Genomic DNA, 10,581 nt, shown 5'->3' on the forward strand with positions numbered 1-10,581 from the left:
CTACAATGGAATACGCAGAGTTTCTCCAACACGCACCTGTTTTCGATCGACCCAAACTTGCAACTTCGTTTGCCATCCTGGCTCCCACAATGCGCTGAAACTTTACTGTGTCGCATGAGGTTGGGCGAGGCATTTACGAATTCGTACTCTTGTGTCCTTGGAATGGCGAGCACTTCGGCATGCAACATCTGCGCCTGCGAGGAAACGCTTGAGCACATTCTATGTCATTGCCCAGCATACCAGACCGAACGACGTGTTTTGGAAGCCAAGCTCTGTCAGCTGGATTCACGGCCGATTACAGAAGAGAAGATCCTGGGACCTTGGCCGACGGCTTCCCATACGCGCAAAGCCACGAAAGCCCTCTTGTACTTTTTAAGGACCACCAAACTTCACGACCACTTGTGAAAGAACTGTGCGAGGCCGTGCTGTGTAGTCTCGAGCTGACTATTTATGCTTCTCTTTCTTACTCCTCTTCTTTTTTGTCTCTTTCCGTTCTATTATTCTCCTTCCCCCCCCCCCCCCAAGGGTAGGGTAGCCAACCGAGCCAAGCTTGGTTAACCTCCCTGCCTTTCCTCTCTATTTATTTCTCTCTCTCTCTCTCAGCTTTTGTACGCTAGCTCTATAGCACCAACTGATTGCAATGTACTTCTTTTTTTATATATTGGAAGTTCGGTAGGACACAGTAGACGCCCTCCAGATTTTCTACGTCATGGCTTTTTGTGAGAGACTCTAATGATGACGTCACCACCCGCGATTTCTTTTCGCGCGTTTTCCGGCTTGCTCGCGTCGCGGTATAAGAAGAATGGTGTTTTCCAGATTATGAAGTTGAAATTAACTAATGTGCAAATAATTTTGCTCTGTAGTGTCCTTCGGCTCGTCCTTCACGGGTTAATTTCTTGTGGCCGGAATTTCCTAAATTAATTAAACTGCTTTAATGAAAACATTCGATGGTTATTTGTTGCAGGGCTCCTGGCAACGCTTGGTGGTGGACGGGGCGGCGAGGATCACTCCCATCCCTTGCCCGAGCACGCCTACACACTTGGTGCAGCTGTCACATGCTTAATCGTCGTTTCGGGGCCGATGCAGAGCGCGGGGATGGCGAAGGGCAGCAGCACAAACAGTGTCACGGCCACCACGTAGATGGCGAGCAGATGTGAGTTCTGATGCAGCGAACCCAAGAAGCCCACGATGGTGACCAGCAGCGCCGGCACGAGCACCACGTGGGCGCGGGCTTTCGTTTGGTACACCTGCAGGGCCTTCATCAACTCGTCTTTTCCGCTGCTCCCGGACGCTGAATTGTTCCACGACTCCATGGAGGTCTCCTGCCCAAGATGAGAGGCAAAGTGAGGCTTCTGCTTCGGACAAGACAGCGAGATTTAGAATGCGGCCCCTGTGTCGTGCTTGGCAAAGAGAAGCGCCTCCTGTTGACACGTTTTCAACTAAACGTTATTGCACATGCTCACTGATATCAAACCAACAAACATGTCCTCCGAAAACTATCTTGAACATGTTTACCCTCCTACCCAAAACGTACAATTAGCTAGGAAAATAAAGCAACCTTGTTTTTTTGACTGATTCTTGGCTTACGACTGCATTTTCTGAAGACGAAAAGACTAACGTCATACCAGTGGTGACTGGGTTTGTACAACTCTGCAAACGTGTGCCAACTAGCCCAACGACAAGTTTTGACAAAAATTTAATTTCGCACCTTTTAATGCAGTTAATGAAGTTTAAATAAAAGGATTGCGTGGTGACCTAAGCAGGCTAAGGGTTCATAGTGCCATATATAAGTGACTTTTGAAAGCGGAAAAGGAAGAAATAAGCGTAGTTCCACTACTGTCACTTTCAATGGGGGCACCTACACAGTTATGCGCAGGGGATGGAGTAGGGATTAAAAAAGATAGGGAGGAATAAAAGGTATAGATATAGGGAGAGGCACGAGGACAGGAAAGATGGACATGGTCCCATAAGTCCGAGGACGGGGCACAACTAAGCGAGAGCTCTTTTCGGCGTCAGGAGATGGCGTAGGGCGAGCCCGTCGGTCAGAGCTGTGTTGTCGTCGGAGATCGCAAGGGCAGAACCGTTCGGCACGAAATCCAGCGAGCGAGTCGATCATGCCATAAATAAAAAAAATGCCTGGTTATAAGATATAAAGATACACCTCAAAGCGACTGATGTTAATGAAAACTACACTTTCACATGTCGAAACCACGATATGATTGTGAGGAAAGCGACAGTAAAGGGCTCCAGAAATGTCGACCATCCAGTGTTCTTTAACATGTGCTGACATTGCACACAGAGCGCAGGCTTCCAGCATTTCGGCTTCAGAGAAAGGCGACCGCTGCGGCTGGAGTCCAAAGCGGCGCCTTTGTGTCACCCATTGTCGCATCGAATTGAGGCCTGCTGGCAACCTAAAGGTCTAGACAAATAAGCTGATGGCTTATTACGTACAACTGGTTTGCCAGTGAAGTCGCTCGAGAGAAAAAATTGGCATGGGGTGAATGATAGAGGGTGGGGCGAAGCATCCGTCCGTCCATTCGTTCTTGCTACCGTCTGTCCATGCGTCCGTCTGTGTGACCGTCCATGCGTTCATCCGCCCGTCCGTGCGCTCGTCTGTTCGTGCGTCCGTCCCTGCGTTCGTCCATGCATCTGCGCCTGCGTCCGTTCATGCGTCCATCAATGCATCTGTCTTTGTGTCTGTTTGTCCATATATTCAACACTCCAAGTCCCACCATCTCGCATCTTTTCATTATGTATTCTCCATATAGAAGCACCGCCATCCATCGGACATTCTAAGGACTAAACGAGAGGTGGCACACGCACAATTTCTTACGGCTTGCGCTTCGCTTCTACTTCCCACCTTTAACCACCTCGAATTCATTGTATATACTATTTCACTGTATTCATGGCACTGTGGCCCAACGCTCGCTAAACCTTTCTAAAACTAAGGAGGTTACGCCCAGCGAGTATAACCTAGCAACCCTTTCTTGTCAGATAGTGTTCAATGTGCATGCCAATGGCTGCTAGTGGAGAATGAGAGACAGGAGAATTCGGCTTTTAGTTAACGCGCACGCGGCGTATATTTTATTGTTCAACAACGCACAGGGTAAATCTCCCTGGCACTACCTTGCAGGTCTAAAGCGTAAGACATGTTACGTACTACGACAATGGACGAGCGGGTGCCGTTTTAAGGAGCATCCCCCCGAAAACCGCAGTGAGTGAGTGGGGCGAAACGGCCGCTTTCCAACGAGAGCGTCCATATGCTATACCAACTGCCATCGGTCGCATTGTGACCGCCAAGCCAGGTTGGAGGTGACGGGTAGTAAACGGATTTGTGTACACCTCGTTCTATTGGCTCGGTTTGGCTTTCGCAACCGTTTGGCCTACTTCCACCTACACCACTCCGCACCGTCAATCGCTTCTTTTTTTGTGACCGGAAAAACTGACAACGACGGGTTATTCGTCCACCACAATGTAGCTAACGAGTTTTATGCCAGCCCATGGACCAGGGCAGAAGTTAATTTTTTGCAGTTTACACTGTGGTAGAGCTTCGTGACATCACGTGCGCACGACCCGAATTCAAGCGGTACTACTGCGGGCAGCTCCGTCTGTAGACCAAACGGTGTTCGCTAGAGACATTATCACAGCTTTCATATTCATAGGAAAAAAACGAGTCCTATGACTCCTTTCAGGAGGTCCAGACGCGCCACCTACATGGCTCTCTTCAAAGAGGCGACACGAACTCTTTTCATGGGTCATTGTACTCTCTTGTCATAGCCAGGTGAGCCACGGGAGAGTCGGCGTGCCTCTTTTAAGGCACTCGTATGCTTAGCACCTCAAAGCTACCTGAAAGGGCTTACACATACCTCTTCTTTGTCAATTTTTTATATAGTGTCTGCCATCTGCGGAGCAAGGCCTCTGCTGATAAAAAAAATTGGCTCACAAATGCGCAATCACGCATGTTGGCAGTGTCTTTCTGAAGGTACGCGGCCATTTCGGCTATTGGCTATTGCCGTTTCCAGTGCTTTGCGTCACTCACTTGCGGTGCTTGGCGCCCATCATTTTCTATAATCGTGAAAACTACCCGTGTTGTGGCCAGATATCACCCAATTAACAAGAGTTGGATGCAATAATGAATACGCATGACCAGATAACACGCCCAGATTATGCCTCTGAATTATTGAGGGCCGAATGTACGAGCTTTTGCTGAATGTATATGATATTTCCTCCGATGTGTCTCTAAATAAAAGAGGAAACTTACAAATATACTTCAAATATACATTCAGAGTGTTCAGTCGCCGTCATTTCATAAGCTACAGTGTTTCATCGGCCAGTCACGTGTGCAATCGGCTCGTTATAGTACCCAAGCTGTATCTCGGCTGAACGTGTTTCTTAACGCAAGAGGAAAGCCTAGAAAAACGAAGCGATCTTGAATACCGCGAGAACGTTGCGTGGAAAGTGAAGAACAGCGAGAAAGTAAAATCCTCCGCTCTTGCGGTAGTCATTAACTCATGCCACGACGCACTCCCTTATCGCAGCTCCGTTTTCGAACTCCGGCTGCATTAAGCCGTTCGCTTTGCCCACAGCTGCGCACGAACACGCTGCGATACTGCTTTTGACGAGTTCTTTCATTAAAAAACTCTCACTAGCTGCTTAAAACGTTTCGTGCTAAGATTCCGTCGCTTCTAGTACCTCGTAAGACAGGTGAAGGACAAAGTCTAAAGATAAAAAGTAGGTAAAGTGTAGTCTAGGAAGAAAACGGACGCACAAAAAACGTAAAAAGAACGGTTTTGAGCCTTACGGGCAATGCAACCGAGGTGTGTAGGTTTCTTTCTTTTTTTTTCTCATTCCTTAGGCGCGGAGGAGTTTTTCTAAGCCCTTCCTTCGTTCAAAAAGTCGGCTGTCTGGCTGGCAAAGATTAGCACCGCAGCGAGTGGTGCACGTCGTCTCGAGGAGAATAAGTCGACAGAGAACCGCACGTTTCGGGTTGAAAACCATGGACGAGGGCTGCCTAGATATTGCCATGTTCCATTTTCCAAGTTTTCGTTATCGTCACAAAACACCACACAATTCTCAGCGCAAACAGCGCCTGCAGTTTTCGAGAAGGTTCCGGACTGTAGTAGATCATTTCGATAAGATCACGCCCACTGTGCGAACGGTACAGATTGTTCTGGAACCTACGCCACCGCCAGAGATAACGCTAGAACATTCGATGGCAAGAGTACAAATGCCAACGCGCTTCGCCGCTTGTCAGTTGTTGAACGAAGGCCAACGCTCCATTCGCCGCTATCAGTCCGATACTGCTATCTGTGCAAGACTGCTGCCGTAATCCGACTTTCCGTTTACTGGGCACAGGTTCGCCCAAATAAACAGTTAAATCCCAACACGAAGTCTCCTGTCTTCGGCCACGTCATGACCCCGTGACATCTGGTGGAGGTGCTGCTTGTGCATGTACCGGACGCCCCCGTCAAGCCGCGAACCCAGCCCACGTCGCGGCGAAGACACCGACGCCAACCAAGAGCAGCGAACAAGCCGCCGACAGCAAGGTCTCCCACCGGAGTACGGGATTTTACAAGACAAGGCGCGGAAAGCCAAGGCCATGACCTCTACTGCAGCGACTATGACAACCGGAGCGTCCCAGCCCGCGATCGTCATTCATCAACCCAGGGAACCACCAACGTTTCATTGGTCATCGTTTGAAGACCCGGAAACCTGGCTAGAAACATACGACCGTGTGGCCGCCCTCAATCACTGGGACAACGAAGAAAAGCTCCGTCGTGTGTACTTCTACCTGGAAGACACCGCAAGGACCTGGCTAGAGAATCGGGAGTCCACGCTCTGAATGTGGGATGTCTTCTGCGGCGCATTTCTGCAAACGTTCGCGAGCGTCGCTCGCAAAGAGAGGGCCGCTGCTCTACTAGAGACCCGGGCTCAGCTACCAAATGAAAAGGTTGGAATTTTTACAGAGGAGATGACCCGCCTATTTCGTCACGCTGACCCAGACATGCCTGAGGAGAAGAAAGTTCGTTTCCTCATGCGAGGGGTCAAACAGGAGCTCTTCGCGGGACTAATGAGGAATCCACCGAACACCATTCAAGAATTTGTATCTGAGGCGACCACCATCGAAAAAACTCTGGCCATGCGCGCCAGACAGTATAATCGTCGCCTGACTCCAGAATGCGCTGCTGCTCAAGCCAGTGACTCCAACAACCTGCGTGAAACGATCCGAGCGATCGTGCGGCAAGAGCTGCGAGACTGTTGCCTTCGGCGCAACCTCAAGTTGATTCTATCGCCGACATTGTGCGAGAAGAAGTTCGGCAATCACTTCGGATTCCCCAAACACCGCTGCCCGAGCCAGAAACTAGGAGCTACGCCGCTGCAGTGCGCCACAACGCTTCTCCCCGTCCACGACGAAACGCCGCCCCATCGCACTTCCATCACCAGACACCACCGCCGCCATTACCCCCACCGACGACCTACCGTTCGCCAGCGGGCCAACGCAGTGCACCGAGGAAAACCGACGTTTGGCGCACCCCCGACCACCGCCCACTGTGCTACCACTGCGGCGAGGCCGGGCACACTTACCGCTGTTGCCAGTACTGACACATGGGACTGCGTGGCTTCGCCTTCGATGCACCACGTCCGCAGCCAGGGGAACGGCCACGTGACATCGCCGACTACCTGACAGGAACTCAATGGACACCACGAAGTCCTTCCCGTTCGCCGTTGCCCAGCCGCCGCATGTCACCGCACCCCCGGCAGTACTCTGGCCCAACGCGGGGCCGGTCTCATGCCCCTATCCGGGAAACTAAGGGCAGCAACCGGTGGAGGTGCGGTTGCTGTGCGACCAACTACCGAAGATCCTCCGACGACGAAGACGCCGCGACGGAGCTTTCCGAACACAACGCCAACCAGGCAAAGCCCTGATGGCGAAAGCTCACTCACTGAAGGTGGCCTGACGACGCAACATGGAAGCAGCGGAACAAGCCAACGCAGCCGTGACCCGACGCCACGCCCTAACTGTAATGCGAGACGGTGAACTAGCGACCTCGACGTTCTTATCGACGGCCACAGTGTGACCGCTCTCGTCGATACTGGAGCTGACAATTCTGTCATCAGTGGGTCGTTCGCCGCGAAGTTAAAGAAAGTTAGGACAGCTTGGAAAGGCCCTGAAATCCGCACAGCCGAAGGTCATCTCGTAACGCCTGCAGGAATCTGCACAGCGAGAGTCACCATTAACGGCCGTATTTATCCTACAGACTTCGTAGTCCTACAGCGTTGCTCTAGAGATGTCATCGTTGGCATGGACTTCTTATGCCTCCATGGTGCTGTCATCAACCTAAAAACAAAGTCGATAACGTTATCCACAGAAGAAGCACTACCACCGCGCACGCCGTCAGGACACCAAGCCTTGAATGTGCTGGAAGAACAAGTCACCATTCCGCCTCACTCAAGCGTCATTATTTCAGTCGGCGCTTCTAAATCACCTGACTTCGAAGGCGTCGTTGAAGGCAGTCAGCACTGTTGGTCACCCGAAATATTTGCGTCGCAAGAGGAATTGCAGAGCTGCGGGGAGGCAAAGCAACGGTTATGCTCACGAATTTCAGCAATGAGTACCAACATGTGAACAAAGGAACAACGGTCGCATACATCGAAGAAATCGTCGAAGCCACCAGTGCTTTCGCCCTCGCCGATTTTGCGGAACCTGATAAGAGGAACCAAGCCCCTCCCATAGCTTTCGACGTCAGTCCCAGACTTCAGAACGATAAGGAAGAACAGCTCAAGGCCCTGCTCCTGCAATATGAAGATTGCTTTTCGTCGTCATCGAAAATTCGGCAGACCCCAATCACGAAACATCACATCATAACCGAAGAAATTGCCAGACCACTCCGTCAGAGTCCGTACAGGGTTTCGACGCAAGAACGTGAGGCCATGAAGAGACAATTTGATGAAATGCTGCGGGATGACATTATCCAGCAGTTCAAGAGCCCATGGGCATCCCCCGTGGTGTTAGTGAAGAAAAAGGATGGAACCCTGCGTTTCTGCGTCGATTATCGCCGCCTGAACAAAATCACAAGAAAGGACGTGTATCCTCTCCCACGAATAGACGACGCACTTGATCGGCTCCATAACGCCAAGTACTTTTCGTCAATGAACCTCAAGACTGGCTATTGCAAATTGAAGTCGACGAAAGAGACCGAGAGAAGACGGCGTTTATAACACCGGACGGCCTCTTCGACTTTGAGGTGATGCCCTTCTGCCTTTGCTCAGCGCCTGCAACTTTTCAACGCGTTATGGATACAGTAATGGCAGGATTGAAGTGGCAGACTTGCCTTGTGTACTTGGACGACGTCGTCATGTTTTCCTCGAGTTTAGACGAGCATCTTCGGCGCCTTGAAGCTGTTTTTCAAGCCATCAAGACATCCGGACTTACACTGAAGCCAGAAAAGTGCAGATTTGCATATGAGGAGCTCTTGTTTCTGGGGCACGTTATCAGCAAGTCTGGAGTTCGTCCCGATCCACGGAAAACAGCCGCCATCGCCGACTTCCCGCCGCCCACTGAGAAGAAGGCCGTGCGCCGATTTCTGGGCCTGTGCGCCTATTAGAGGCGGTTCCTGGAAAACTTCGCCCGCATCGCCGATCCTCTCACTAGCCTTAGCAAGGCTGACGAGGAATTCAAGTGGGAAACGCCACAGGAACCCGCTTTCCAGGAGCTTAAACATCGCCTCCAGACGCCTCCGTTACTTGCCCATTTCGACGAATTCGCCGAGACAGAAATACATACTGACGCAAGCAGCGTAGGCCTTGGCGCCGTTCTTGTGCAGAGGGCTGACGGACTTGAAAGGGTTATTAGTTACGCCAGCCGATCGCTATCCAAAGCAGAAGCAAATCATTCAACAAACGAAAAGAAGTGCCTCGCCATCATCTGGGCTACGTCGAAATTTCGCCCCTACCTCTACGGCAGGCCCTTCAAAGTTGTGAGCGATCACCACGCCTTGTGTTGGCTAGCCACCTTGAAGGACCCTTCAGGTCGCCTCGCATGATGGAGCCTGAGGCTTCAAAATATGACATTACTGTCATTTACAAGTCCGCCAAAAAACACTCCGACGCCGACTGTCTCTTTCGTGCGCCTGTCGACCAACCGCTACCTGACGACCCGGATGATGACTACTTCTTGGGAACGAAAACTACAGACGACTTCGCTGAACGACAGCGGGCCGACCCGGAATTTAAGGCCCTAATAAAATACTTCGAAGGCAGGACCACCGAAGTCCCGAAGGTATTCAAGCGCGCACTTGCGTCGTTCTCCCTACGAAACGGTCTTCTACAAAAGAAAACCTTTTCACCGCTTCTAGCTAAGTATCTCCTTGTGGTGCCTTCAGCTCTGCGACCAGAACTCCTGCAGGCCCTGCACGACGATCCGGCGGCAGGGCACCTCAGTGTTTCTCACACGCTCGCGAGGATAAAAGAAAGGTACTACTGGCCACGTCTTACCACTGACGTCACTCGTTATGTGAGGACATGCCGGGACTGTCAGCGACGCAAGACACCGCCGACAAGGCCAGCGGGACTTCTGCAGCCAATTCATCCACCTTGCCGACCTTTCCAGCAGATTGGTATGGATATACTAGGGCCGTTCCCGACGTCAGCTTTCAGAAACAAGTGGATCGTGGTAGCTAACGACTACCTCACCCTCTACGCCGAGACGAAAGCCCTGCCAAAGGGCAGTGCATCCGAGGTAGCTAAGTTCTTCGTCGAAAATATCATCCTATGTCCCGGCACCCCGGAGGTCCTTATCACCGACAGAGGAATGGCGTTCACTGCCGACTTAACTCAAGCGATCTTGGCATACAGCCAAACAAACCACCACCGGACGACAGCGTACCACCCACAGACCAACGGCCTCACCGAGCGGCTTAACCAGACGATTGCCGACATGCCGTCAATGTACGTCGATGTCGAACACAAGACGTGGGACACCATTCTTCTGTAAGTGACCTTCGCATACAACACGGCGGTGCAGGAGACGACGCAGATATCTCCATAGAAATTGGTCTACGGAAGGAGCCCGGAAACGACGCTCGATGCCATGTTACCCAACGTCACCGACGAAGAAAACCTCGATGTGAGCGAGTACCTTCATCGCGCCGAAGAAGCCCGACCACTTGCGCGGCTCCGTATCAAGAATCAACAGACGACCGACAGCCACCGTTACAACCTTCGACGACGCTTCGTGGAATACCAGCCCGGTGAACGTGTTTGGGTGTGGACGCCAATACGCCGACGGGGACTAAGTGAAAAGCTTCTGCGACGCTACTTCGGACCGTACAGGGTGGTTCGACGCCTCGGCCCACTTCATTACGAGGTTGTCCCCGACGGCATCACGAGCTCTCAACGACGCCGATCGTGACCTGAAGTCGTGCATGTCGCGCGCCTCAAGCCGTTTCATGCGCGTTAACAAACTGAAACAGTATTTTTTTGTATTATTGTTTGATCGTAATTTATTCATTGCACTTTTTTCCATTATTATTGTACCTTCACCTTTAGTCCAAGCATTGGGAAGATGCCTTTTTACAGAGG

At 51.4% G+C, this 10,581-nt stretch overlaps 1 long non-coding RNA gene across 1 annotated transcript in view; it reads left to right on the forward strand.

The window, feature by feature from the left end:
• Nucleotides 1-1,575, forward strand: part of LOC142787067 (uncharacterized) — a 43,658-nt gene extending 42,083 nt beyond the window's left edge. Inside the window, exon 2 of the long non-coding RNA XR_012889242.1 lies at nt 965-1,575. This is a non-coding gene — a long non-coding RNA (uncharacterized LOC142787067). The remainder of the gene's footprint in view (nt 1-964) is intronic.
• Nucleotides 1,576-10,581: the final 9,006 nt, after the last annotated feature.

Source organism: Rhipicephalus microplus, unplaced genomic scaffold (genome assembly GCF_043290135.1).
Source record: "Rhipicephalus microplus isolate Deutch F79 unplaced genomic scaffold, USDA_Rmic scaffold_43, whole genome shotgun sequence".
Taxonomy (NCBI): domain Eukaryota; kingdom Metazoa; phylum Arthropoda; class Arachnida; order Ixodida; family Ixodidae; genus Rhipicephalus; species Rhipicephalus microplus.